Consider the following 26,475-nt stretch of genomic DNA (forward strand, 5'->3'; position numbering starts at 1 on the left):
CCAGCTTTTTTGTCTTAACGAGGCACAATTTGTGAAGTGCAAGGTTTGAAATAGGATGTAAGGCATTACTGTTTATGAAACTAAATTTTACCCGCTTTCTGCCTGGAGAAGATGGCATCCAGTGGTCTCTCCTAAGCTAAATGGTCCTGTGACTTTATTTTAACTAAGAATTTATTAAAAACAGCTGACTTCTTGTGTGTCCATAGATCTTCATGTTATAAAAAAGGTGACCAGAAGCCCAACAGCTAGGAACAGCCTTTGGAAATAAAATAAAAGCAGATGTCAAGAGTTTGCTCCAGCCACACACCCTCTGCTCTTGCGGCTCAGGGACACCCTTGCCTCAGCCCTGGATAGCGTTTTCCTGGTGGAAAGGGAATGGTTCCCCATGCTGGCAGAGTGCGGCCTCACTTCCTGAGGGACAAGGCCACGTCTGCCCCAGCTCTGTCAGGATGCCAACCAGATTTAGCGTGAGAACTTCTCCCGCCTCATCTGCTCAGAGTAAATCATACTGATGCTGGATTTTTTTTTTTTGTTTCTGGCTACATGTGCTCAGAAAGCTTAAAGGTGGCTTGTTTACAGGCGAAATAGTGGTTTTCGCAACGAGGAGTGGCCTGCTCCGCAGTTCCAGGGCTTAACGAGCAACGTGGGGGATAAATCCCCCTGGAAACGGTTTTTTTGACAGCAGCGTCCCCTGACAGCGCGCCGGCCCCAACCCGCCGCGCACAAGATGGCGGCGCGGGATGACACGGCGGTCACGTGACGCGCGGAGCCGCCCGCCCCGCCCGCCGCCGTCGCCGCACGGGATACGGGGCCGCCGCCGCCGCCCAGGGGATCCGCCCGCCCGGCGGCCGCTCCGACCCGACCCGACCCGACCTGCCGCGGGGCTGCGCGCCGTACGGTGAGCAGCGAGCCGTGCCGCCTGTGCCGCCTCATCGCGGGGCCGGGCGGTGGGGCCGGACGCAGGCCCGGGGGTGGTGGTGGCGGGACGGGGCAGCGGGTGACAGCGGTGACGGGGCCGCCTCCGCCGCCCGCGGCGGCGCCGTGTAGCGGCGGGGCCAGTCCGGGCCGCGGCGCGGGGGTCTCGGCCCTTCAGCTCGGTGGCGGACCCCGCAGCCCCGGGGGATCCGCGAGGGGTGTCCAGGCCCCCTCAGCCCCGGGGAGGGCTCGGTTCCCCTCAGCCCTGGGGGTTCTGGGGGGCTCCTCAACTCTGGAGACCTGAGGGAGCTCTGGGCCCAGCAGATCGGGGGCATGTGGGCCCCTCGGCCCCAGGGGGAATGGGGAAGCAGCAGTCCCTTCAACCTTGGGGAGCTCCGGTCCTGTCAGCTCGGGGGGCTTCAGTCCCCTTAGCCCTGGGACCCAGGAGTGGCTCAGGTCCCCTCAGCCATGGTGCCTGGTTGGATCTGTACCCCTCCTCCCCAGGGTGTCTGAGTAGGGTGTCTGAGTAGGGGGTCCAGACCCCCGTGCCCCACAGGGCCTGGGGAGCATGTGGTCTCCTCATTTCAGGTGGGACCGTGGGAGTGAGGCCAGGGGCTGCGGTCACCTTAGCCTGGGTGGGGCCTTAGGTCCCCCCTCAGGCCAGGCCTGGCCTCCATGCAGCCCAGGGGTTGCCTCATCCCCTCAGCTTGCTGGGGTGCGAAGGCAGACTGCATCCCACTCCAAAAGAAGCCGGAGGTATCTGCTGCCAGCAGGGAGGAGATTCATCCTGTCCCAATGACTTAAGAGGGCTGTAGTGGTGGCCTTAGGGCTGTGCCACCTTCCTGGGTCTGAGGTTTGCTGGATAACAATGGCCTGAGGGACCTGGGGGTGAAGAGACTGGAAAGCAGAAGGGGGTGAGGAGAAGTCTCACCACCATCAGCACCCTGGCACGTGGGTGTGCTCCCTGTTTGCTTGTGAAATACCTTGCTGATTGATGGGCTGCAGTATTTGGATTTTTTTGGGTGTATAACGCATGTGGCTGTGTTTTTGCTGTGTTCCTCCTGGAGGCTCTGTTTTGATCAGGGTTTCTGTTTTTTTATGTCCTGTGTGAAAACCTCATTAAAGAAGGCGGCCTTGGTGCCTTTGGGCACCATAAATATGCAAGACAAGGATGGAAAGAAAAAGAGTGTTATTTGTAAAAAATGGGAGCTGTGCCATATTGACATGGTGGTGATGAAGCTTGCTGATGCAGGCAGCCTCTCTTAGCGGAACTGGAAATGAGATGTTGATGAATGTCCTCGTGTCGCTTTGGTTGATGGCAGCATCAACGGATCATGTTGTGATGACAGGTTTTGTAGCGATTCCTTCAGATGCTGTTCTGTCGCTTCAGGTCTCCGTGGATGAAAATGGTTTCTTTTGGCTTTCATGCCTGTTTGCAAACCAGTATAAAATACAGATGTGATGCCTGACAGCTGAAGTCAGTGGAAGCTCTGCTGTTGATCTTGGTGGGTTTGGGCTTGGCTACATTTATTTGTTTGGGGAGTGGATGTTGCATTGGAATCATGTGCACTTCTGTCTTAATTCATACAGTATTTTGGTGGGCATTGGAATTGCTTCAGCTTTGTGAAGTTGTTTAGAGTTTGGAAAGACAATACAATCAACCCAACTCTGGTTGGTGGCAGACAAAAGATAAAGACTACTTTTACAGTAAAAGTAGTAAACCCCCTTTAAATCCAGAGAGATTTCCTTGATTTTCCAGGTTTGTGCATGTGGAGCAAATTAGCTCAGACGCCTTTAAACTATGCTTGTGATCTGTGCAACAAACTGATTCCCAAATCATTTGTCATTCTTCTTTTGTCTTTCAGTTACCAACCTAGAGACAACATGGCTCCACATTTAGTTAGCTTTTAATGAAAACTTGCAACACTTAATAAATTGAAGTATGTGGATCATTTTCAGGATTTGGAGGTATTAATGAATACTATTTGACTATGCAGAGTTAATGGTATCCTTAAAAGGCAGTGACTTGTTAATAGCACCTGCTGTATACCTGTTCTCCATTGCTTTTCTCAACACTCGTCAAGCTTGAATAGGTGCTGCTTTTAATTAAATAATTGTTGAGTTCTCTTCAACTGAACATGTGGAAGAATACCATGTGTGCTGTAGGTGATGGCAACTTAAAAATTCTTCCAGTCTTTTGGTTGCTGCCACTCTGCATTGTTCAGTGTTGGTTAATTGATGCACTAAAAATGGATGGCCTGGGACTTATTCAGATTTAATAGCAATTTCAGCCTGACTGTAAGGAATGGTTGCTGAATTAAAGGTTTTTTTAATTGGGGCAACAGGACATCCTGTAAAAAATGCTTAGACAAAAATAATCCAGACCCTTGTTCTCCAGTATGTCAGGAGGGGCCTGTTTGAAGTAAAAAAAAAAAAAAAAAAAAAAAAAAAAATCTGTATAGCTCCATCAAAAAATGAACTAGAAAACTTGTATGTGGCCACAAACACTAGTTTTGTTGAATGTGACATGAGATCCTTGTCTCATGGTATGGTTCACAGAGAACTGTGTTATGCAGGAAGAATTTTTAAGGCTTCACAGTGAGGTAGGTCCAAATTGTTCTTTGCTGAAGTAGAGCAGAGCACCTAAATGCTATTTCAGTCGTAATTCAAGTGCAACACATCAAAAACTGTGGAAAAAATGCTCTGAAGTAGAGGTAAGCTTAAAATGAGCTCAAAAACCTAAGTTTTGAGAGATGGGTTGGTTGTTTTTTTTTTTAGAATCTGAGGGTCATGAAGTGAGCTCCTGTGTACTGTAAGTGGTTTCTGAAGGATTTTGGTGACATTGGAGGCTTTTTGCACCCATGAGACCAACAGGTAGATAGGGGCAGGCAGCCCTCCAAAGGCTGATGTTCTGCGTGACTCCTGTGCTGTGGATTGGAAACTCCAGCTTTTAATACAGCTTGAATTCCTGAAGTTTGTGGCATCATTCAAGTTAATAATAGAGTCCTGTTGTGTGTCATCTGCCCCCCCAACCCCCACCCCTGCAAAAAGCTAAGGGAAATGCAGACCACTGAAGAAAGTATGAAACCTAACCTACTGGCTTTTTGTGATGCTTTCATCCCAAATATATTTTATGCTTTTGAAGATCTACTTAGCAGAGGCAGTGTTTGGTGCAGGTAACTTGGCCTTGGCTTTTGTTGATAAAAAGATCATCCTAATAAGCTATTAAGTGTAGCTGGCTTCCCTGTGCTGTGTATAGTTCATTAACGTAACTGAATGTTTAAACATCTTTAAAATATTGGTCTGTATCGTTTCTGCTCTTATCAAATGCGTTAATGTAGTTGCAGGGGTGGGGTGGGTATGAAATCCTTGAAAGTACTCCCCACACTCTGTTCTGATAGCTCTTGACCAAGAGCTGTTAAGGTAAAAGAAAGTCTAATTTAGGAAACTATTAATGTGTCTCTTAAAGAGATGCAGTTTTTAAAATGTGGTTATTGCTGTTACTGGTCTTTACAGTTCACTCATCCAAATCAGAGCAGCAAGACTTGTGTGGAGCAGAACATCCTATTGATGTTTCCTTCATGGGCTTGTGCGGTGCTGCTCTGCAAATCTTTATTGTGAAAGTATCTTCACTAACCATAGGTTTTGCTTGTGCTAATTTGATTAGATTTAAACAACAACAAAAAAATAGCTCCCTCTGCTTAACCGTGACTCTAAAGCTTTTTTCTCTCTCAGGTTTCCCAGTGTGGTCTGCCTTCTATCTCCCTGATTTTGAAGCTCTTTGGAAGTAGCTGGCTTTACTGATTATATGGAGTTAAGGCAAAGCATATTGCCACTTGGAAAACAGACTTAAAGGAGTCCATGAAGTTCAGTAGCTTTGGGTTTTTCAAATGCAAGAAGCATAGCTGTGTGAAAACTGGCAGCTTTCTTATCAGGTTGTGTGAGGTGCAGGTGTGTAGTGGGGAGGCAGAGTAGCAGAATTCCTCAGGTGTGCTCACTGGGCTGGCTTCTTGGGGATGCAGTGTTGCTTCCTTATTAGCCAGCTGGGACAGGGCTTGGAAAATTTAGTGCTCCTGTGGGTATCAGTTGGTGTGGGTCTGGGAAATGGTGGTGAGTGGGGCTGTGTAGCCTAAGCCTTTGTCAGAAAAAGAGATAGCAGGAAACAGAAGTAAAAACTGCAGAAGAGGTTGTTAATTCCTGTCTTAAGAACTGAAAGAGCCTTACATTAGGTATATTGCCCCCAAAACCCAGCAGTTTAGAAGGAGATCTTGCTGAATAGAGCAGCTGCTTTTCTCTCAGTGGTATGTGCAGCCATAGCTGTGTGGTGTATCTGGAAAGGAGAGCTTGTGAGCCTTGGTTTAAGAAGGATTTTGAATAATTGCAATCTCTTCCTGTCCAGCGCAGCCTGTAACTTTAATTTCCTTGACTAAAAAAGAGCTTAGCATTTTGGAGTGTCTTAAATTTTCCTTGCTGGTCCATTAGTGTATTAGCTTAGCTTTGTGTGTGTGTTGAATGCCATTAAATGTCACTTGCAAATTTAATGTTGGGAGCGCTGAGATTTGTGCTAATTGAATTTAAAGTCTTATGCTTGAATTTGTTAAAATGGCAGATTCAGACAGTTGAAATGCTTTACTGGGAGAGCATATAAACATTTGCAAATTTGCTATTGTAGGCGAATCTAATAATGCGTTTGTGTAGATGTAAGGGGAGACCCGAGCAGACAGATCAGGTTTTGATGGGGCTTTTTCTTTTTATTATTGTTATTATTATTACAGTGTGGTGACAGCTGGCAGAATCCAGTATGTTGAAAGTCTTCACGCTTGACATCTGTTCAGGGTCATTGTTGACACTACCTTAATCTTATATACTTCTATAAAAATGGTAGAAATTATAGAATCTTTCTTTCAGTTCAAATTAAATTTCTCCTTCTCCTGCAGCCATAGTTTTATAGTTTTAGGTACTAATGGAGGCAGGGTAATTATCTAGGCTGTTGATCTTTAAACTCTGTTGCACTTTCATGAGTTGTCCATGGGTCTGACTTTTGTGGGTTTTGTATGTTTGTTTTCTGGTTTTGGGGGATTTTTTTTATTATTATTTTTTTAGAGGACAGTGCACAAAAACTGTGGCATTTAATGCTTCTTTATTAACTTCAGAAAAATAATGAAGAATTAAATAGACACAAAACCAGCTCACTGCCTACATGAGACCCTAGTGCTGTGCTTTTCACAAGGTAGAATGTTAAAGGTAGTACTTTTGATTGGAAAGGAGTCATAAAGATTGTTACTAGACTTTCCTAAAGTGTGCCTCCCTAGATAGCACAATGCTTTTAAGAAGTTTGTCTTGAAACACTTCCATAAAATCTCTTGATACCTCGCTTTGACCTTCTGCCACTGAGCTGGCACTCCATATGGGCTTCTGGCATGAGCTCTCCTGCCACTTTCAAGTAAAAATTTACCAGGCATTGAAAAGTTTGACTCCGCAGTTGAGCACTGTGCCAAGCTATAAAAGCCCTATTTGTACACAGAATGGATTTGTGCTTGCTAGGAAGGCTTGGGTAGCGCTTCAATAACTGCATAGGAATGGCTTTGAATCTACATACTAATGAAACAGCTCCATCTAAATGAGCTATAGTGTCTCTTCTGCTCTGAAGTCTGTACTTTGTCTTCCTTGTGTCCCTGCTCTTCTGCATAGAGTTTTATATAGTCAGATTATATTGCTCTTCAAAACTTTGTCCGGGAAGTTAATTTAAAACTATTTGAAAGGCTTAAAAATTACTCCTGCTGTTATGATGATGAAAAAGACCTTGAAAATGCCTTGAGGGCAATTGCTGCAAAAATACCTGCTTGGCTATGTGAATGGCATACAGTTCCCAGAACAAGCTCACCCATTCACTGATGAAGTAACTCCAAGGTAGCCACCTTCATTGCAAGTGCTCTTAGCCAGCTTGGCTAGTGATGGTGCATGAGGGCTCAAGGTCCGCTTGCTTTAAGTGGGAGTGAAAATCCAGCACCAGCTGGTGAGTCAGGCAGCAGGGAGCTTGGGCTGAGCTTTGCCGCTTACAGAGGGTGTGTGAAAAATACAAAGTGCCAGTGGCCTGTGAATTTTGAGTGTCTGGGGAATACATTTTTAGTCTAGTATTTAAGTGAACAAGACTTAGAGGAAGGAAGAGAAACATACATGTTTTCAATGTTGAAGTTGGGCATTTGGGGGGCAGGATGCTGAGCAGAGGCAGTGTGGGAATAAGTGATGTCAAAGCATCACTATGAAGAAAGCAAGAACAGACAGAAAAGGGTGAATGCTTGCATGTGAAGGTCCTTACTAAATGTCTTGACAGAACATGTTGTTCTGTTTCCACCAGTACTTTCGGGATGCCAGGATATTGTGCGTTTAATGGAAACATGATTTTATGGAGACTTGCTGTGCTAGGAGAAGCTTGCGTTTGCCAGAAGTGATAGTAATGCGCTAGGGTTTCTTACCTATTCTTCATGAAACAGTGCAAAAGCCTTATTTCGCAGTGATGAGCAATTATCTGTAAATTAACAAAATGACTTGTCAGATATTGCCTTTGGTTTTATGCATGTGCAATTTCCTATTTCAGCTTTTCCTCCTTTCAAAATGCAAATAGGTGCTTTATGAAAGGACATTTTAAGAGCAAAAAGAGTCCTAAGCACGTTGATCAGAAGTGGATTATTTGCTTTCTGATACTTTGTTCAGAATTTCTTTGGGAATACTTGCAAGAAAACTATCTATGCTGTGAAGATGCAAACCCCTATAGCTAGCTGTGTGTTGTCCTTAAGCATCTATACTGTTTTTGAGAAGGAATGCTGTGCTTCAACTGAGAGTTCAGTAAGTGTAAGTGGCTATGGGAATATCTGTAGAGATGACAATCACAGATAAATCTATGTTGCCTCCTGCTCAGAGCAAGACTAACCTCAAAGGTATGTCAGGTTTTTCAGGGTCCAGGTGAGTTTTGAAAGTCCCCAAGGAAGGAGATATGTTGCTATAAGAACTTAATGTGGGCTTTAGGGAGAGGAGTTCCCACCCTGTGTGTAGAGAGTCTGTCCTGCAAGCTTCATTCACTGTTTCATAGTGCCAAAGTAAGATGGGAGTGACGTACCTGAGATACAGATGATACTTAAGACAGAGGTGCACCAGATTTATGCAGTAGAAAAGGCTGTTAGCTGTTTTCTTCTCTGTGCCTGTCAAGCTGAGCTGATGTTCTCAATGAACTGCCAGTTACTCTTTAAAGATCCTAACTTCTGAATGGCACTGCTTAACTCACAGTTCATCATGGCACAAGTGAATTGACTGGAATAATTTTATAATTGCCTATAGGGAACTTGGCCATTTTATTGAGTGGCTGCCAATCTTTAAAATCCTTTTATGATTCTTCCCATTAGACTACTTCTTTGCAAATATTGCATAAACTACTTAGTGCAAACAATCTGCTTGTAACCTAACTTTGTAATCCCTCTCACACTCGTGAGAGTGCTTTAATAGTGTCCATTTGTAGTTGGATATGAGCAAATATTTAAAATAATTGTCCACTCCTCAAAAATTATTGTTGGCTTCATAGACTTTGTGTTTTATTTGTTAATGATCAAAGAATCTTGTTTCTATGTTCAGGACTTCCTTTTTGGTCTTCTCATGGTTGTAGCCTGAAAGCAGACTATGTACTAGAAATCATAGGGAATTGCTCTATTCCTTCAAGTGGTTCTAGTGCAGTAGCTATGCGTTGAAATTCATCCCACAAAATGTGATGCCATGCTACTGAATTAATTATTTGTGTTCATTTGCAGATTGGGTAATAACCCAGCCAGTGTTTGGCCCTTCTACTATAAACTTTGCAAAAATTGTGAAGTGGATAATGCTTTTCCTGCCTCCATCTAGCTGCATTGTTACTGTGTATGATCTTTGTATTCATGTAAAGCTATCCTGACACCATTGAGAATGGGATTCTGTTTGTGTTCCTGTTACATGCAGCTATGTGGACACTGAAGCTCCAGCCTTGTCAGGGTCTGATCTCACTGCATGTCCAAAACTCATAATAGCAAATTAAAAAGCCAAAACAGCTTGATAATTATGAAAATCCAAGTTACATTTGAGTTTGTTTACCTGATTTCAAACTATATGCATTTATAGTTTGTCTAGACTGCTTAATAAATACAATTAATAAACTATATCTGAACACTTTAAAGCACAAATAGGTTTGGAAAGACAATTTTTACACTGTGTGAGGACGATTCATTTTTCTTGTGACCTGTGTCAAGGTGAAGCCTTTTTCTTTCATAGGTAAGGCACTACTGCTTGTAATTGCCTTGTGTTTCCAGCTGTGTTGTGCATAGTTGGACCTTACAGGGTGAAGTGATTTCAAAGTAGCTGGATATACAAATGTACAATCCAAGAAATACATCTTACCTCTTTTTGAACATCAGAAAAAGTAACTCCACCTCATGGTCTTGGTTACTCATAAGTAGTTGGGGCACATGGTTCAGTCCCATCTCCTGTGTAAGTTCATGCATAAATGTTACCATTAAGACTTTGACTAATTGCATGGCATTTAATGTGTATGCAAATACTAATAGAGATGGCATGCTTCTTTCTAAAGGCTCCTAACTGATTCATTATGAGTTTTAGTTTAAGTAGCAGTGGAAATCTTTTTGATGTGTTGAGTGTGTAGACCAACTGCAGATGTTCACTGGAGATGAACTGCTTGCATTTCCTAGAGTGAGGGAGACTGGTTTTCACTGGTGTATTGCTCTCTGAGCTGGTGGTTGTGGTGGTAGGATGGCTTTGTGGCAGGCAGGCTTCCCACCCTGGGACCCAGGTGAGGTGTGCATGCCTTGGAGCTGTAAATTCTGATCCCTATCACTAAATCCCTGCTTTTAGGTTGAGAGGTTGCAGATTCAATTCCCAGAGAAACCAGCCCACAAAGCTCACTTTGAACAGATGTAACTGAACCTTTTGAAGTAATTCATGGCTGTCATAGAGCTGATTCCCCACCCCTGGCCCTGCCCCCAGCTTAGTCTCCCTAGTTTCCAGTGTTAAAGGGTGTCCCAGGAGGTTTTGGAGAAATGCTTGTGGTTTACCTAGAGGATTAGGACATTATCCAGAGGCAGATAGCTACACAATGAACATCAGTAGGTGGGATTGTGCCCGCATTTTCTGCCCTGGCTAGTGCTGTAGAACTTCAGTTTAGTAGTTTCTTCAGGTGTGTGTCACAAAATACTAGTGGCAATCTCTGTGCCACTCAAGTGCACTAACTTCTGCGGTGACTCTGTCAACTGTGCCAAAAAACTTCATTTGTGACTGATGTGGTGTTGATTTTTTTTTTTAAACACACCATGAGAAGTAATTGTGGGTCTGTAGTAGAGTAAACTGAAGTGAGTATTGCTTTTGTAAGAGGTGGCAACTAAAGCGGCTGCTGACAGTGAATAGCCAGTGTAGTGACAGGACCTGTGAAGACAGCTGGAAATGCTCACATTTGCTTGTTTCCCAGTACTTTCCTGAATTAGGATGGCTGGGATAGCACCCAATGCAGCCTTAAATGCTTGCAGGTGGTATTTGAACGTAACTCTTGTATAATAGACTATGCCATGTTAATTTAGTCCTTCTCACTGCTATCAGAAAGAAGTACTCAAGTGCCATTGTGTCTCCTTGTCTGGGCTTGGTCAGTTTTGGGGTGCTGGAGCAATGCTTTGTTACAGTATAGTGTGGAACTGTGAGATCTTTTCCCTCTGGGATGAGAGTCCCTCTGCCCAGTGCAGTCCTGTTCCTTGCTACCCCAGCAGATGCCCAGTGATTTCTCTGAGGTGAGGCACAGCCCTGGTGTTCTGGCACTGGAGAAGGTGAGGGGCTGGCAGAACACCATGTTCTTCCTCCAGCAGAAGGGGTTGAAGTGAGCAGAGATGTCACAAATGGGAAGTCTCTGGGAGAGGATCTGATGGCAGGGGAAGAAGCAGAGGAGCAATGGCAGAGAGCACAGGCAGGATTGTAGAATCATAGAATGGTTTGAGTTGGAAGGGACCTTAAAGATAATCTCATTTCAACCCCCTGCCATGGGCAGGAACATTTTCCAGTAGCAGGCTGCTCAAAGCCCCATCCAACCTGCAGGGCCTTAAACACTTCCAGGGATGGGGCATCCATAACTTGTTTTGGACAGCCTGTTCTGTGTCTCACCACCTTCATAGTGAAAAGTTTCTTCCTAATATCTAATTTAAATCTATCGTCTTTCAGGTTAAAGCCATAACCCCTTCTCCTACCACTACATGCCCTTGTAAGAAGGTAAAAAGATGCCACTGGGGTATTTATGGTGCTCGATCTTAGTAAGATACAGTTAAGATACTGATGCTGCTGCACTGGTGCTGTAGCAGCCTTGACTAGTCCATCCTCTAGGAAGGGATGTCAGAACTTATAAAGCCATTTCTCAGTATTCTAGGTAAATGTGTGTGTGAATGCATGCTTGTCTTTGGTGTTTATCCTAGACAGACGTATTAAATTGTAAGTAGGATTTTAGGATAAGAGCTCACAGGCACAAAGAGTTCAGTTGTGCATCTGTAGAGAATTCTTTCATCCTCTTGTCTTTGCTCTTAATGTTGCTAATAGTCACTAAAAGAGGCAACACAAACTTCAGCTAGAATGAAAGAAAAGTCCATTTATTTCCACAGGCACTGCAAAGTGAAATGTACGAAATATTTGAAGAGCTGAACATGCTGATTTTTTTGTATTTATAGCTTTAAAAATGGGGGAAGAATTAAAATAAATAGAGAAACAGTCACCATGTTGGCTTCTCTGGATGCAGTATTAGCCTCTTCTGAATTTAAGGATTTGTTTCCTTTCAAGGACTGCTTCAAAAACTTCACTTTTCTGCAAAGCAGACGTGAATTACTCTGTGGTCATTTATGTGAAGTGACTTGCTTTATCCTTAATAATAACCTACATATTTTATTTGTATGTACTTTTTTTATTTTAAATGAAGTTCTCCAGTCAGTTCTTAAAAGACGGATTGTCTTGTACAGGGCATGTTAGATTGTCTTGAACAAAGTGCCTTTTTTTTAATTGGTATTTTTATTGCTATGATTTACATTCACAGGGTGAGGGCAGCACTGTTCCTCCAGTGACTTAGATAAGTTAAAAGTTAACCTGCAGGGCGGAGGAGAGCTGTTCCCTTGGAGACTTTCTTAGGTACTTACAAAGCTGCATAGTTAACTTATTCCTCAGATGTAAGAATTGATATGCAGTATATCTACAGTAAAGCGACACGTTTGTAAGCACAGCATTTAATAGAAGTATTCTCAGCATGACTTTGCAAGTATTCCCAAATTAAACTTACCAGTTGTGGTATTTCTTGTCTTAAAAGCGAGCACTGGTTTGTACAGGGCTCAGGAATGCAGCTAAAATAATCCACTCTCAAATCGCCTCTTAGAGCGGTCCTCTTGGCCTTCCTGGACTGATCTTCTGACCCTTCTTCCGTGTCTTCCAGCATGTTGTGTCCATTCCCACTTTCTCAAGACCCTGTCATGTCCTGTGAGACCTCTGTTGTTAGCATCTTCCCCCTGGGTTCATAGAGGTGGCTGTTAACTGAAGGGTAGAAGGAAGGAAACAGAAACCAGATCTGTCCAGCTGCATGTCGTTAGAAAGAGCAGGGACAAAAGTAGGATGTGAGGGAGCCCCAGCTGAGTGCATGGGGGAAATGGCACCCCACCATCGAGTCTGCTGTTGTGGAAGGAGAGTGCCTTGGCTCCTCCTTGGAAAGCGTGAGTCTTGGCCCCAGCTGGAGCACATGGTGTAGGTAACAGAGTCCTGCCTTGCTGCCAGGGTCCCTGTGGAGCTTCTGATAAGGTAGGAGGGGAGCTTGAGACTTAAACAACGGCCTTTGCTAGATCAGGCACTAGGTTTCTATGTGTTGATTATATACTCAAAATGTACGAATATTGTTCTGGCAAGTGTTGTCAAACTTGGATTCCCTTTTCGTGTTCAAATGCAATTAATTTCCTAAAAATTTCAGGGAGGGGATGAAAATACTGTTGTAGATTGTAGCAGCTGGTAGTATGTGCAGCTGATCAAGCATAAACCGAGGGCCGTTTTTTGATGTGCTAAAGCAGCATACAGCCTCACTTGTTAAGGCCCTCATCACAAATGTAGGGTCTGTGTTGATCTTTCTTTTGTATTACAGCTTATAGAGAGTGTTTATTTCCTTAATGAAACTGCATTTGCAACATGTGTCAATCCATCTTTAATCTTATGTAGAAAAATTCATGGCTGTATCTGATGAAAACAGAATCTGCTTGGGCTTTCGGGACTTCAGATACTTGTTTTGCAGCTACCAGCTCAGCCGTTAAGCCTATTAGAGTAAACCCCTTAGCTGTGCCATCCAGGTTGTTTCTCATCCTTCCCCCAGTCTGGCTGTTTGCTAAACACCCCTTCAAGTGCAGGGTTGTGGGGGACATGGGAGGATGCTTTGCCACAGTTACTGCCCCTTCCTTTAACAACCAAAAAACAGTGTGCAGAGCTGTGAGGAGGTGGGATCCTCATCCTGCTTGTTGCAAGGGTGCACGTTTGGATTTTCACCAAGCTGTCTGCGATTAGCCAGAATAAAACTAATAGGTGGAGGTATCCCAGTTATGACCTGGGTGGGAGCATATGTGCCACTGTATCATGCTTGCTCTGCAAAAGATCAGCCTGCATGTTTACATCCAGAAGTGCAACCAGGATCACAATTTATGGGTTTCAAGTAGATCTGCTGCTTTTCCCAGCAAATGGATGTGTGAGGCAGGAGTCAGGGATAAGTATCCCTCGAGGGCAGGGCAGGAGAGGGAGAGCTGGCTGCAATTTCTGGCTGTGCAGGGCTGCCTCCCCTCAGTCCCTGTGGAAGGGATGGTCCGGTTCCAGCAATTAAGGGGAATTAGCAGTTGCTTGGCGAGCCTCAAGTCTTTGCAGATGGCTTTTAGAGGGGTGGAACAGATTACTGCTCCTGACCCTGAAGTGCGTGTTTAGTTTTGGGGCTTATGGCTGGGGGGAGGTGGATCCAAAACCCATGCTTTTGCTAGATCCAAGGCCAATCAGCTTGCCAAGTCTACAGTATCAAGGTTTCCTTTGCTGAAAAGTGGAGTATGTTGTACTAATATTTCTAAGGACCTGGGTGCTGATGGCACGTAAATGACTTGCTTGATTTGGGAACTGAAAATAGGCAATTCCAAAACTAAATCCTGTACAGCAGGAATGGTGGGTTAATGTCATGTTGGGCTACTCAACAGAAATGGGGAGAAATAGCCATTTACAAGTGGGTTTGTTTAATGTGGTTTCCATGTTTTTATGATACCAGTGCTCCTTTTGGTGTTATCCCTGTTTTTATTGTTATTCCTGTTGAACAAGGCATTGTGGAGTCTTCTGTGCATATGGGGGAATGTCATTTCTACTGACAGTGATTCCTTGCTTCCAAGCACAATATTTCTCTGTTGCTCCAGCAGCACCTTTGAGGAAGATGTAGTTCAAGTTTCCTCCCTCTTTTCCATTATGTTTTAGAGAAAATGTTTTGTTCAGGTCAAATTTGCAAACACATTGCTGGAGCTTGTTTTTTCTCTTTCTTGCCAATTTAGTGTTCCTGCACCTTTAATAAATAATTTGATTAACTGTTAAAACTGGAAGAGGCTGTTTGGAGTTTATAAAGCTAATGGAAAACTTGAGTAACAGATGCATTATAGGAGATGACCTCTCAAGAAGGGAAGTAGTGCAAAAGTCAGTAATGTTTTCCTTATTGACAAATTTGTTTGGGAGACATCATTAATCCTGCACATCTGTGCAGATGCAGCTTTCAGACTCCTGGCTATCGGTATTTTAAACAGGAGCAGACCACAGCAGGGAATTCTTTCCTCCCTCTCCAATCCAGTCCTTTGGTTTCTTCAGGGAACTTGCTTGTCTTTCAGAAACCATGGTTTGGTGGATATTACTGAATGTGATATCCAAGGTTACCACAGAAAATGTCAGAAGGAGAAAGGAATGCAGCTTTTGCTGAATTGCTAAACCCACAGTAAAACTCTTCAAAGCGAAGTGTAAAAACATTGAGGTTGCATAGGGAAAATGGGAAGATGATGAGGACTAACTGATGAGCAACTCACTCTCCCTAGTGTCTCATGCGGGTCAAAATTAGGCTGGTCATACTTCTGGCTTTGGGGCCTGAGGCTTTTCAAATAGTGTTGGTGATGGTGAGACACTGACACTGCAGTCTCTCCATCCAGAAGAGCTGTGCCTGTCAGCCCCACCTGTGCCTTGGTTTGTGCAGTAGAAGGGTTGTTGGATCTCTTCTTGTGTGGCTCTGACATCAAATTGTTAAGGGATTGATTAATAAAATCAAGTATATTGTTAGGGGTTTGACTTTAAGACAATTAGAACAAATGTGTTGTTAATGGTTAATTTAAGGTATAAGCATTTTTATATGTCCTACCAAGTCCTTCGTTAAGCACCAACGAGTTCTTTGTTTAAGCGAGGAAGGTACCACCACAAGAAGTATTAGCTGACTGGAAGTTTACCACAAGAAGCACTAACCAGGGGAAAGGTAATTCTGGCAGGGGGCAATCACAACTACCTACTCAAGAAAGCCCCCAGCCCCAAGAACAAGTTGAGACCGAGCATTCTAACTAATTAACATGAGAAGCGAGTTACTTGACAAATAGGAAACTGAGTATTAAGTAATGGAGGAATTATGTAACTTGTAACCAATGAAGGCTGGTGTTAAGTTTTGACAATCGGAGAGTGAGGCATTTGTGGGTGACCACCTAGCTCCCTACTATGCACAGACTAGAATAAAGGAATAGAAATATCTCGACTTGATGTGACGGTGCTGGGTGACGAACCTGCCTACGGAACAAGAGCTCCTCTTTGGAAGTGGTCAAAGTTAAACCAGGATCTTTATAGATTTAAATTCAAAGTGTATTTGTTAGTTGTATTGGTGGCAATTCTCAGTATTGAACTGTTGCTTTTGGGAAAGACAGCCTGCTGCAGTATAGCCGACTTTGCGAGGTGATGTAGCCTACTTAGGAGTCTAAGAGTCATAAAAGCACGTTATCTCGCAGTTGCTTTTGTAGTGCCCGACCAGGTTTGTTTGTCCTAAAGGGCTTTGCTCTGCCTTGAAGGCAGAGGCTTAGCAAACAGCGTTCTCAAAAGCAAACTCTGAAAGTGTCTTTTTTAATAAGGAATTTCTAAATGAATACCGATCGTCTTTTCCCTGAAGCCTGGGAGGTAACCACCTCTTACTATTTATTTGATTGCATCAGAGGGATGTTGCAGCAATGCACAAAGTTTTTTCAATGCCCAGAAGAGACAAGATTAAAACCCAATTACTGTAGCCTGGCGGGGGCGTGGTCCAGAAAAGCCATCAACTTCGAAGAGGAATTTTAGGTCAAGACAGAAGGCAGAAAACTGAACTATGTGAAACAAATTTCTACTGCGAACTATGGGAACCTTTGAAACTCGTATAGTGGCTGGAAGTTTCAAAACTTTTTTTTTTTTTTGTTAGGGCTCAGCTGTACTTCATTGCAGGCGAACTTGTATTACTTTATGGACACATTGTTCTGCCCTCCAACAGAGATGACCCCCCAGCTCCCCCCTGCCCCCTAGCAAGTCTTTGTTAATGTGCGTTAAGACCACTTCAAAAGCACTCTTGCTGAGACTTGGGTATCATTTGCATCAGACTAGGGATGCATTGATTTTTAACACAGGGTAATTGTTGCCCATCGGCCACTCCTATACACGGCGTTGTAGACTAATTAAAGCACCCCTGTCATTCTCCCAGGTATCATCTTGTAACTTTGCTTTTTACTTGCAGTGAGTTAGTCAAGTGTAAATCCAGCTTGAATTTATTGCTCTCTGCATAGGTGTGCAGGTGTCTCTGCTGGCCCCTGCAACAAAGAATAAATGAATCTCTCTTCCTAGGAGACTCAAGTCAGAGTCACAAGAGAAAAAAAGTTCTGCTGATTTTGGTGTATGTGGCAGATGACAGCAAAGCCTCACTGGGAGTTTAAGATCAGTGGCTCCTGTGAGCACAGCACATGGTCAGAATGGTTGCTGCTGAACTGCTGTGTTTTAAAACTGTGAGGGAATAAACCACTTCCAGCACACTGATAGTAGAACCTCAGCTTGCTTGACCTCTGGAGACCCGAGGAACAGGATGGTTTGTGAAACTTGGGAGCAGGCTGCACCTCAGCTGGGTCACTGAGCTCCTCTGCAGACCTAGCTGTGGAATTTAATACTACCAGAGGGCAAATATGTATTAACTTACTGTGCCATTACCTGTATCATGCTGCTTTGGTGAAATCTGCCTTCCAGCTTCTTCCTGCTTCCTGTTGATCATAAAATCATTTAGGTTGGAAAAGGCCCATGAGAACATCAAGTCCAACCATTAACCCAGCTCTGCCAAGTCCATCATTAAACCATGTCCCTGAGCACCACATGTACTTGTGTTTTTAAACACCTCCAGGGACGGTGATTCCACCAAGTCCCTGGACAGCCTGTTACAATGCTTTACCACCCTTTCAATGAATAAATTTTTCCTAATATCTAATCTAAACCTTCCTTGGTGCAAATTGAGGCTGTTTCCTCTTGTCCTGTCTCGTTATCTGGGAGACGGACCCCCACCTGCCTACAGCCTCCTGTGAGGCAGCTGTAGAGAGCAATAATGTCCCCACCAAGTCTCCTCTCCAGGCTAAACAACCCCAGTTCCCTCAGCTGCTTCTCATCAGACTTGTGTCCCAGACCCTTCACCAGCTTTGTTGCCCTTCCCTGGACACGCTCCAGCACCCCTACGTCCCTCCTGAAGTGAGGGGCCCAAAACTGAACACAGTATTAAAGGTGCAGGCTCACCAGTGTGGGAAGGGAGCAGGCCACTGCTGAAGGATCACTTTTGTCCATGTATCTAAACATTTTGTGAGCTTAGAATGGAGATCTGTTCTGTGTTGCATGTGTCTGTACCTTTCTTTCTGATTTTGGATTTTCCTCAGAACTACGTTTTGTTACTGCTTTTGGCTCATATAATTTGTGGTTACAAAAGAGATTCACTAACTTTGAAATTCTCATACCAGAGATATCCTTGCTGAACTACCACTCAAGAGTCACCTGCCCGATATCCTGTTTCTTGTTTTTCCATACCTGACCCAGCTCGTTCAACTGTATTGTTTCCCTATTAAGCAAGAGGCAAAAAAGCAGCATTTGATCTAGTTTGTGAGGATGGTGACAGGCTCTTTGTAAGCAGCTTGTGACTGCGGGGAAACCACATGTGAAGGTGACATTGGTGTGACAGTATAAATCTTGCCACTGTGACTCTAGAAATGCTGATTGTGAGTTGAAGGTGTAGCTAATGTAACTAAATGTGAAATGGAAATGGCTTATTCTTGATGTTTCCAAGTTTGTTTTCAGCTGTTGTGCCTGTGTGTATCCTTTCTTTCCCTCCTGCATCAGATGTTATAACATAAAAATGAAATACATTGTGCAGAGGAATGGAAAATGAGATAGCATGACAGATTGCAGCTTCAGTACCGTTGCAGTGGTGTTTGCACTGTGCTGAGAGGCTTTCTTCTTTCTGGTCACTGAAATCTGTCTAGGTCAGAGTGATGCAGACTGTTCATCCCACAACTGAGACTGAGCCTAATGCTCATCTGCTCTCTGGCCTGTAATTAATTCAGTCCCCAAATAAATTAAAAAAGGTGATTGGAGAAGGCAAAAGGTTGTTTTCTCTGAGATGAGCATAACCCTTGTAAATCTCTGAAAGTCAACAGATTTATTTTCTATGCTGCCATCTTCTGCAGGGACTTGAAAAGGTGTCTGGGTGAGGCGGTCATGAACTGTTAACGGCACTAATTTAAACCACTGGTAGGGGCTATGGCAATGGTTGTTTGGTCTGTCTGTGGTAGACCGATGACTTAACTGGACTAGCTGGGATAGCTGTGTCATTTTATGTGTTTGGATAAGAATTTGAGTGGACTGGGAGGCTGCAGGTCACTTATAATCCAGCATCTTTGTCTACTTTAGTATTGACATGTAAAGTCAACGAGACAACTGTGTCTATTGCTCTTTGTACTGACAGGCAGCAAAGACTAAAACCTCCATGGCTTTTAGTTTGACATACTTCAAAGTTGCTACAGCACAGGTGCCATTTGCACGCCTACGTACATGTGTTTCAGAATTAGGCTTTCTCTCCCAGCGGGTTCTTAAAGCATGTGTCTTTGGAGAAGGGAAAAGAGAGATCTCATTTTTAGAGATGCAGGGGTCTTGTGAAACCTAGAGGTGCTGTGTGATCCTTTCAGTGTACGAGAAGCCACCTTTCTGCCTTCCTGTGCTTTCAAAGGTGAAGTACACTTCTTTTCCTTTTTTTACCCCCCCCCCCCCCCCCCTTAAACCAAGGCTTGAAAATCTTGTGTGACTTGCTGCTTCTGTTGTTCATACCTCAGGAAGTTCTGCAGATGGTTTTGTATGTTGCATTTAAGCAAACCAGTTAATTTTGGCACTTAATATGCCTGGTGTTAATTACTTTCCCCCCTGATGTAAGAAAAAACTGGAAAATGAAGTCTGTTTGGTTTTACTGTTACATGGTGGTTGTGATGTGTTCTTGGTCTTGCAACTTGTTCAATATTAAGCGATAACACTCTTTGGCTTATTAGAGCAAGACTGAAATTATCTGTGTTCTCACATAAAAGCTGTGATTATTTCTGCAGGCTAGTGCCAAGGGTCTCTTCAGGGAGCTGTAATAAACTCACTAGCTTTTGCTTAAACTCTTGAGCCTCATCTAGTATTCTTATATATGTTTTGCACAAGACTAGTCTTGAAAAACAATCTTACAGAGCTGAAGTTAACCTCATGGAGGGTAAACACCAAGTTGACCCAAGTTTATTTCAACTTGCCTTCTTTGGGGTTTTTTTTTTGGTGTATTGGATTGTCTGGGTTTCACTACTTGCAGTTCCTGCTTGTCTGAGGTCTCTGACCACACCAGGCAAAGTCCAGCTTGTAAGGCAGTATGACTAAGACCTATATGTAAGGCAGTATGAATAACGAGAATGAAGCTCCATGCAGTTTTTAGTACCTTACAAGTAAACGGCTTATCAAACTGTAGGGTTTATTTTTCTGCGCATACATGTTTAGTAATGTCAAAACTTGCTGTTCCATTGCCCTAGTGCTATATAGGATCTCCTAGTATTTTTTAACATTAATACAAAAAGTATGTAGTATGACCTTGCTGTAAACCTGCATATAGTGACGTTAACAGAGCAGGAAAAATTTCCTTACCTGCCAGATAACTGTTTTAAAAGGTTTACTTTTTCTTCCCTGTTTATATTTTGTTAATTCTACATTTGTAATGTAACTTGAGATAAGTCCATTGATGGATTAGGCAGTTTATGGAAGTGAGGAACTGGTGCAGAACCAGCTTGTGGTTGAGAATTCCCTGGCAAGGGCAAACAATGAAACCACAACCCAATAAAAGTATGTGCCGAGAGCTCTGGGATGGGGAGCCTGCACAGCTAAGAAAGGAGACTGTACAGAAAAATGCACTAATCAGTAACTACCTCAGAACCAGCGTAGCGGGGCTGGAGATAACTGTGTGTCATAGCCTGCTCCTTGCTAGGCTAGGTATCCTGGCCTTATTAAGAGGGTACAGCACATGTGCTTTAGCCTTTGCTGCTCTACTAAAACAGGGATCAGGAATCAAATTATGTTGAGAGCGTGTCTTTAAATGAGAAGAGCTTTGAGCTGGAAAAGGAGATGGTTCTTTGCTGCTTTTGAACAGTAGCATTCTTAATACTCTGGTCTTCCAGTTCTGTACCCCTGGGTTAATTGAGTTGTTCTGAATTGTGATTTTTGTTTGAAAATCTCCTGTCAACTGTCATGCTTTTGTCTCTTGTGACTGATATGTTAAATTTGTATTGTCTTAAGTAACAGCCTAACTAAGGTGTTTTGGACAGAGTTGTATTTTTAAGGTGGGTATGACTATTTTAAGACTTAAGTGTACTAGATAATCTGCTGGCTAGCTGAATTTCCCTACTGCAAGTGAAATTGCAGACAAGGCTGCAGGGGAACCCTCTTTACTTCTATAGGGGTTTTCCAGATCCCATTCACTGGGGAAGACCCTTAAGTTTTGGTTTACCCTGCTGGACTCTCAAGTTTTTCCTACTGATTTATACAATTATCTGCTCTGAAAAAAGTGAGCTATAGTGAAATGGCACCCTTGCTTTGTCCTCTGCTTGTTCTCAATCTTGCTATAACAACCCTTTTTAGCACATTATTAAGAGCATTACACTGCTTTTTGTTTGTAGTTCTGCTTTAGCAAAATATTCTTTTATAGCTGTAAAGCCTTAAGGAAGAAAGTTTCTGGCAATATCTGTAGGAGTTGCAGTTCTTTACTGTGCAAATGCTGAAATCTATGTCTTGGTTTAATGTTACTGGGAGCTAAAATATTTTTGGATATACAAAGCATTTCACATACTATATAAACTGCTAACGTGCAGCCTTTACCCTCAGAGTGGAATGTAGCCATCTTGAACATTGCAGTGTGAACAAGGACCTCTAATGTAGTTGTGGGCCAGGAGTGGGATGTAGTGGGGCAATGTGTCATATCTAAATGTGAATTTTGATTGTCACATCACATTCCAAGCCATTTTTTGTATGAAAAATTACCGGCATTCATAACCAGATTATCTTTTATTTATGGAAGAGTTTAAAGTATTTTTCCGCCCCCAAGATGCCACTGAATATTGCTGTGTAGTGAGCAGGAGCAGCTAGACGTGTATTTGAGGAGTGCTGATTTACACCAGCCCAATCAGGTTCCACTGTAGAAAACAAGACCACAGATGATGGCAGAAATGCATTGGTAAGTGCATCTGGTAGGTGTGGTTTAGCACTGACACTAGCAGATGTGCATTCTTCTGCTGTTTGCCAGCGGCATTGTCGTTTAGGCAGTGCCATGCTCAGCTGTCATCTGTTGGGGTGGTTGCTGCTCAGTCCTTTTATTCTGTAGGCTGTTTAAATCGTAAAGGAAACATGAAGTATGTTGTTGACATTTGTGGAATGTTGCTAGCAGCATTAGAGGCCAAAGTGATCTGGTTTTTGGGATATTGAGATACTGCTGCCTTGTCAGAGGTGATGCCTCATGAAAGAATGTAAATAATCAGTTGTTCTGCCACTTTTAGTGCTTGAAAATCTTAGTATGGCATCTTAGGAATCATGGAGGAACCTAGTAGGATAAAGTCTATTTCTGTGTAATTTTTCTTGCAGAAGAAAGGCATATTTTCTGGTGTTTGTTATTTTACAGTAAAGGTTTTCTACAGTATCTCCCACATGTTATTACAGAGGGGAAGAGGGTTCTCAACTTGTGGGTTGTAACCTCGCTGCTGTTTACAAGAGAGAGCTGAGGAAGGAAACCTGACAGCTTGTGACATCTTAAAAGTTAGGTAGTAATGTAAACATACCTGCTTGAACCTGTACGTAGCCTGGAAGCCAGAAACAAGGATTTCTTTCCACCCCATTTGTGTGGGAGATAGGATGCAGCAGTAACTGGAAGCCCAAGGAGTGGGCAGCCGCATGAAGACTGCCGTCTCTGAACGGCAAAGGATGTGTTGGACGCCTTGCCAGTTAATGTTATGGACACAAAGAGTTTAAATGGGATCAAGTTGCGGCTGGGGCGGGGGTGGGGGAGTGGAACGCTGAATAAGTATTTGGATGAGAGATTCCCTGAGGGTTGCTAAATACAGGCTCAGGAAACTCCTGGAGCTGAAAGTAGTCAGAGCCCCAGAGCCTTGTCTGATACAAGGAACACTGTTTAGCTGCTCTTACACGTTGATTCAACTGGTGCAGCAGAACAGCTTTGAGGTGTTCTTTTTGGTTTGTTTGTTTTCTGGTTTTTTTTTGTTGTTTTTGTTGCACGGGGATATCATAAAAATAAAAGCACTGAAGCTTGGGGTGGCCGAATTTGAGGGTTGTAATAGTGGAGTCAAATGCCAAACTTATATGGCAGCACCGAAGGGAATATCTGCAAAAAGTAATTACTGATCTTAGGTGTGCTGGCTTCAGCCCAGAGGTGCTGCAGAAACAGCACCTTCCATTTTTCCACATAACAGACTTTCTTTGATTAAGTTTTCCTGGGCAGTAATGTGAATTAAGAAGGAGGTTAAAATGGGATAGCTGCCCAAGCATTGCGTATGTGGCAGTTTGGTGTTCTGAGATCAATATAATTATCTTGCAGAGCTTTTGTTTAGAAGAGACCCGCATACAAAGTATTGAATGATATTTTAGAGCTTAAAGAGGCTTAAAGAAGCCTCCTTTATAAATTTCAGTGTTGCTAACAGCACATTTTTGTATACTCAAAAGATCTTTAACTGCTGCAGCAACACAGGGAAAGCTGCTTGGGCACATTTTAAGTGTATTTGACAGATGAGCAATGGAATATGTTTAGTTGGGGTTGTTTTTTTTTTTTTTTTTTCTACTTCAGTGGAGGTCTTGGTGTGCTTCATGAAGGAGGTTGTTTTTAGCTTACTTGTGAAGGTTGAGCAGTGACCACAAAACTTGTCAGCACATCCCTCCAGCTGTCCTGCTAAGTATCCTCTGACCTCCCTGCCCAGTAGAGCCTTCGACATCCACTGGTACTTCTGGAATTTGATGCACTCTAAGCAATGCACTGAGGAGCAGCAAGCGCAGTGAGCTGCTGTGTGCCTGTGATGCAGAGTGGCTGACAAAGGAGACATTCAGTCACCAGCAGAGGATCGTGTTCTAGAAGTGAATCTAAACTAATGCTCCTAAACCTGCTGGAGCTGAAAAAAGACACAACGTATCTGGATTTGTGCCCTGATTATTTGTCTTAATCCCTCCAGACTGCAGAGTCTGTAAATGACTCTTTCTGTTCTGCCTGTCCTTCCTTTGAGATCTGCATGTAAACATACCAGCATCTGTCCTGGTCTCCTCTTCTTCCCGTGCCATCATCAACACTACTCTGCAGGAACCATATTCCAACTTGTAAAGTCTCATACTTGTAGTAATTGTTCTTATGGTAAAAGCGGAAAAACCCTTAAGTATGAGAAATAAAATTTCTCAACTCTCTGGTCAATGAAGGATGCGCTTCCTTTTGCCAAACCAGTTACTGTGACTTCTGTCTTTGTAATAGCTTTGTATCAGTTATTACTTCTTCAAGATGCTTGCAAAGGTGGAATATATCTAAGGATTGTTTCAAAGGACATGCAAAATGGGAAGAGCTAAGTTTAAACTGCTGTGGTTTGTTTCCAAGTTAGTAGATAACTTGACATGAAGGCTTTTGGGTGAGAAGTCATGCATTTAAATACAGTGTGAATTCTGACACATGATGTTGCTTGCAGATTGAGGTGAACTATTTCTGTTTCATCCCATTCTTCTCCAGTTCCTTTAAAGCTGCTATAGGTACCAATTGATGGAAAATGATCCATGAGATTTCAAACACCCATTTGATTCGTAAAAATAAGCAGTATAATAAGCAATTTGAAGTAGTCCTATTGGTGGCAGAAGACGGGAGACTTCAGTCGTGTTACTCTCTGTTCAAAGAGCAGTAGTGAGATCTGTAACTCTCCTTATCACTAACATGTTTGCTTAACGAACTCACAAGATATGTTGTATGAAAGGTCACAGGTGGAAGGGAAGGCTTGTTTCCTTGTCGCTTTTTGGGAAGAGGCATGTGTGACCTTTTATGAGTAGGTTTACTGATCGCAAGTTGAGGGAGCCCTTGGTGGGTTTGCCAGTAAGCAAGGACCATGTGTTTTGGAAGCGAGTGTTGCAGCAGACAGCTTTGCATTCAAGCAGTTGTTGTAACAGTAGGCCTCAAGATGATCAGCAAAGCTGGGGCTTTCAAGAAAGTCCTTCTAATAGATACACATGAGTATGTAAGTGTGCACCAAGTGGACTGCTAGTGGGAGTTATATATATAGTGGAAACTTCCTTCCAAAGAACAGTCCAGAAAATAGCTGTTTAGATAATCAGAGCTTGGGTTTTTATAACCTGGGGAAATTATCTAGGTAGGTCTTACTGAGAATATTCTGAAAATGACCTAACTATGAGTTAGTTGCAGTGTGTTTCATTTTATTAATATTTTCTAACAGAGTAATAACTTGATTTTTTAGAATTAACTCATCTGAGCTTTTTATTGTCAAAGTATTTTCAGGTAAATCTGGGAAATCTTGAGCATCTCACCTTACAGGGACAGTTGAAAATATCAGCATGTACCAAGTCACTTCTCAGTGTCCTGGCATCCATCTCATGTAAAGATTTCCAAGTGTCCCTGGGGCAGTTGGCACCCTACGGAGACGCATGGCAACATTGGGGCCAGATTTGTGGAGAGGAGTGTGTCCTTTAAGGTGTTTTTTGGAAGGCTGAACAACAAGAAGGTGGGAAGGTCTGGGAAGGGAAATGATTATTGTGGAAACAGGGAAAGAGACCACCTGCTGTTAATGGGTTTGCTAGTTGTTTTGTAGTTGTGTGTTAGACCTGCTATAACATGACCTTGAAATGAATCCAGGCAACAGGCAAAGGGAGTTTTGAAGCTGGTTGTTTCTTACTGGAGGTGGATTCCCCTGTTGTTATATCTGCTCCTCTCTCTGGAATAGTTATTTAGTAAAAGACCTCAAAGATTTGTCATCTTAACTAGTGCTCATGCAGTCTTTCCCCCCCCCCCCCCCCCCCCCCCCCCACTTCTAAAGATTCTACCTCACCTGATTTACAGCATAAAATGGAAATCGAGATTTGGTGGTATATCAACTGGCTTTGTACAGGCTAGTGCAGAAAGTACGTACACATCTTAGATATGAGACTGGGCACAGTAGTGTATTTATGTGCTAAAAGTGCAAATTTTAATAATGAAGAAAGCATTCTTTCTGCAAACAGTATCTTTCATTTGGCACCAAAGTCTTTTGAGCTTCCTCTTCTCAGTTTTGTTCCCAGTCCGATGTCACTGGGACACTGGAAGAACTAAAGAAGGTAATTCCATGAACAATTCGAGCTAATTCACATCCTTATGTTGCCATTGGTCATGATAACAACAGTTTTGTCCAGGCTTTGGGACACTAGGAATGAGTTTGCAGTATGCTAGCTATTTTGCTACCATCTTTCTATGCAAGAAGGATGAAGGGGATGTTTCTGGGCTGCCTCCCCTAGTGCTTCACCAAGCACTGATTAAAAATATGGTGTGTCTGACAGGCAAATTACTTCTAAATTGTCCTAAAATGGAAATGGGACCTAAAAATATTCTGCTTTTTTTTATAGTTAAGGACAAAAATATAAAATGGAAGTTACCCTAAAATATAACAGCAAAAGCTTGGGGGGAAGGGGGGGTGGGGAAGTGGTATTTAGATAATTCCTAGGGTTTTTTTTCTTACATACCCTTTCATTGGGAGTGAGTGCTACATTCCAATTAGCTGTATGATTTTATTGTCTCTGCAATAAGAGTGCAGAGGCAAACAACTGTAGATTAGGAGCAATTTGCAAAATAGTTCAGTGATCAGCATGCCCTTGGAGATGTTTTCTGTGTAAGAACTGCATCAGAAATTTACTGGCTTCCTATGTTCA

General features: G+C 43.1%; 1 protein-coding gene across 4 annotated transcripts in view; it reads left to right on the forward strand.

The window, feature by feature from the left end:
- The first annotated feature begins 815 nt into the window (after window positions 1–815).
- The window catches only part of SGMS1 (sphingomyelin synthase 1), a 99,430-nt gene continuing 73,770 nt past the window's right edge, over window positions 816–26,475 (forward strand). For 2 of the 4 annotated variants that reach the window (XM_040605814.1, XM_040605812.1), the window contains exon 1: window positions 2,794–2,883. The gene's annotated coding sequence lies outside the window, so the exon portion shown is untranslated. Of the gene's footprint in view, window positions 899–2,793; window positions 2,884–26,475 lie in introns of those variants that run through there. The other 2 variants (XM_040605813.1, XM_040605816.1) reach the window with 2 other exon arrangements.

The sequence above is a fragment of the Falco naumanni genome, chromosome 9 (assembly GCF_017639655.2).
Source record: "Falco naumanni isolate bFalNau1 chromosome 9, bFalNau1.pat, whole genome shotgun sequence".
In the NCBI taxonomy this organism is placed as follows: Eukaryota; Metazoa; Chordata; class Aves; order Falconiformes; family Falconidae; genus Falco; species Falco naumanni.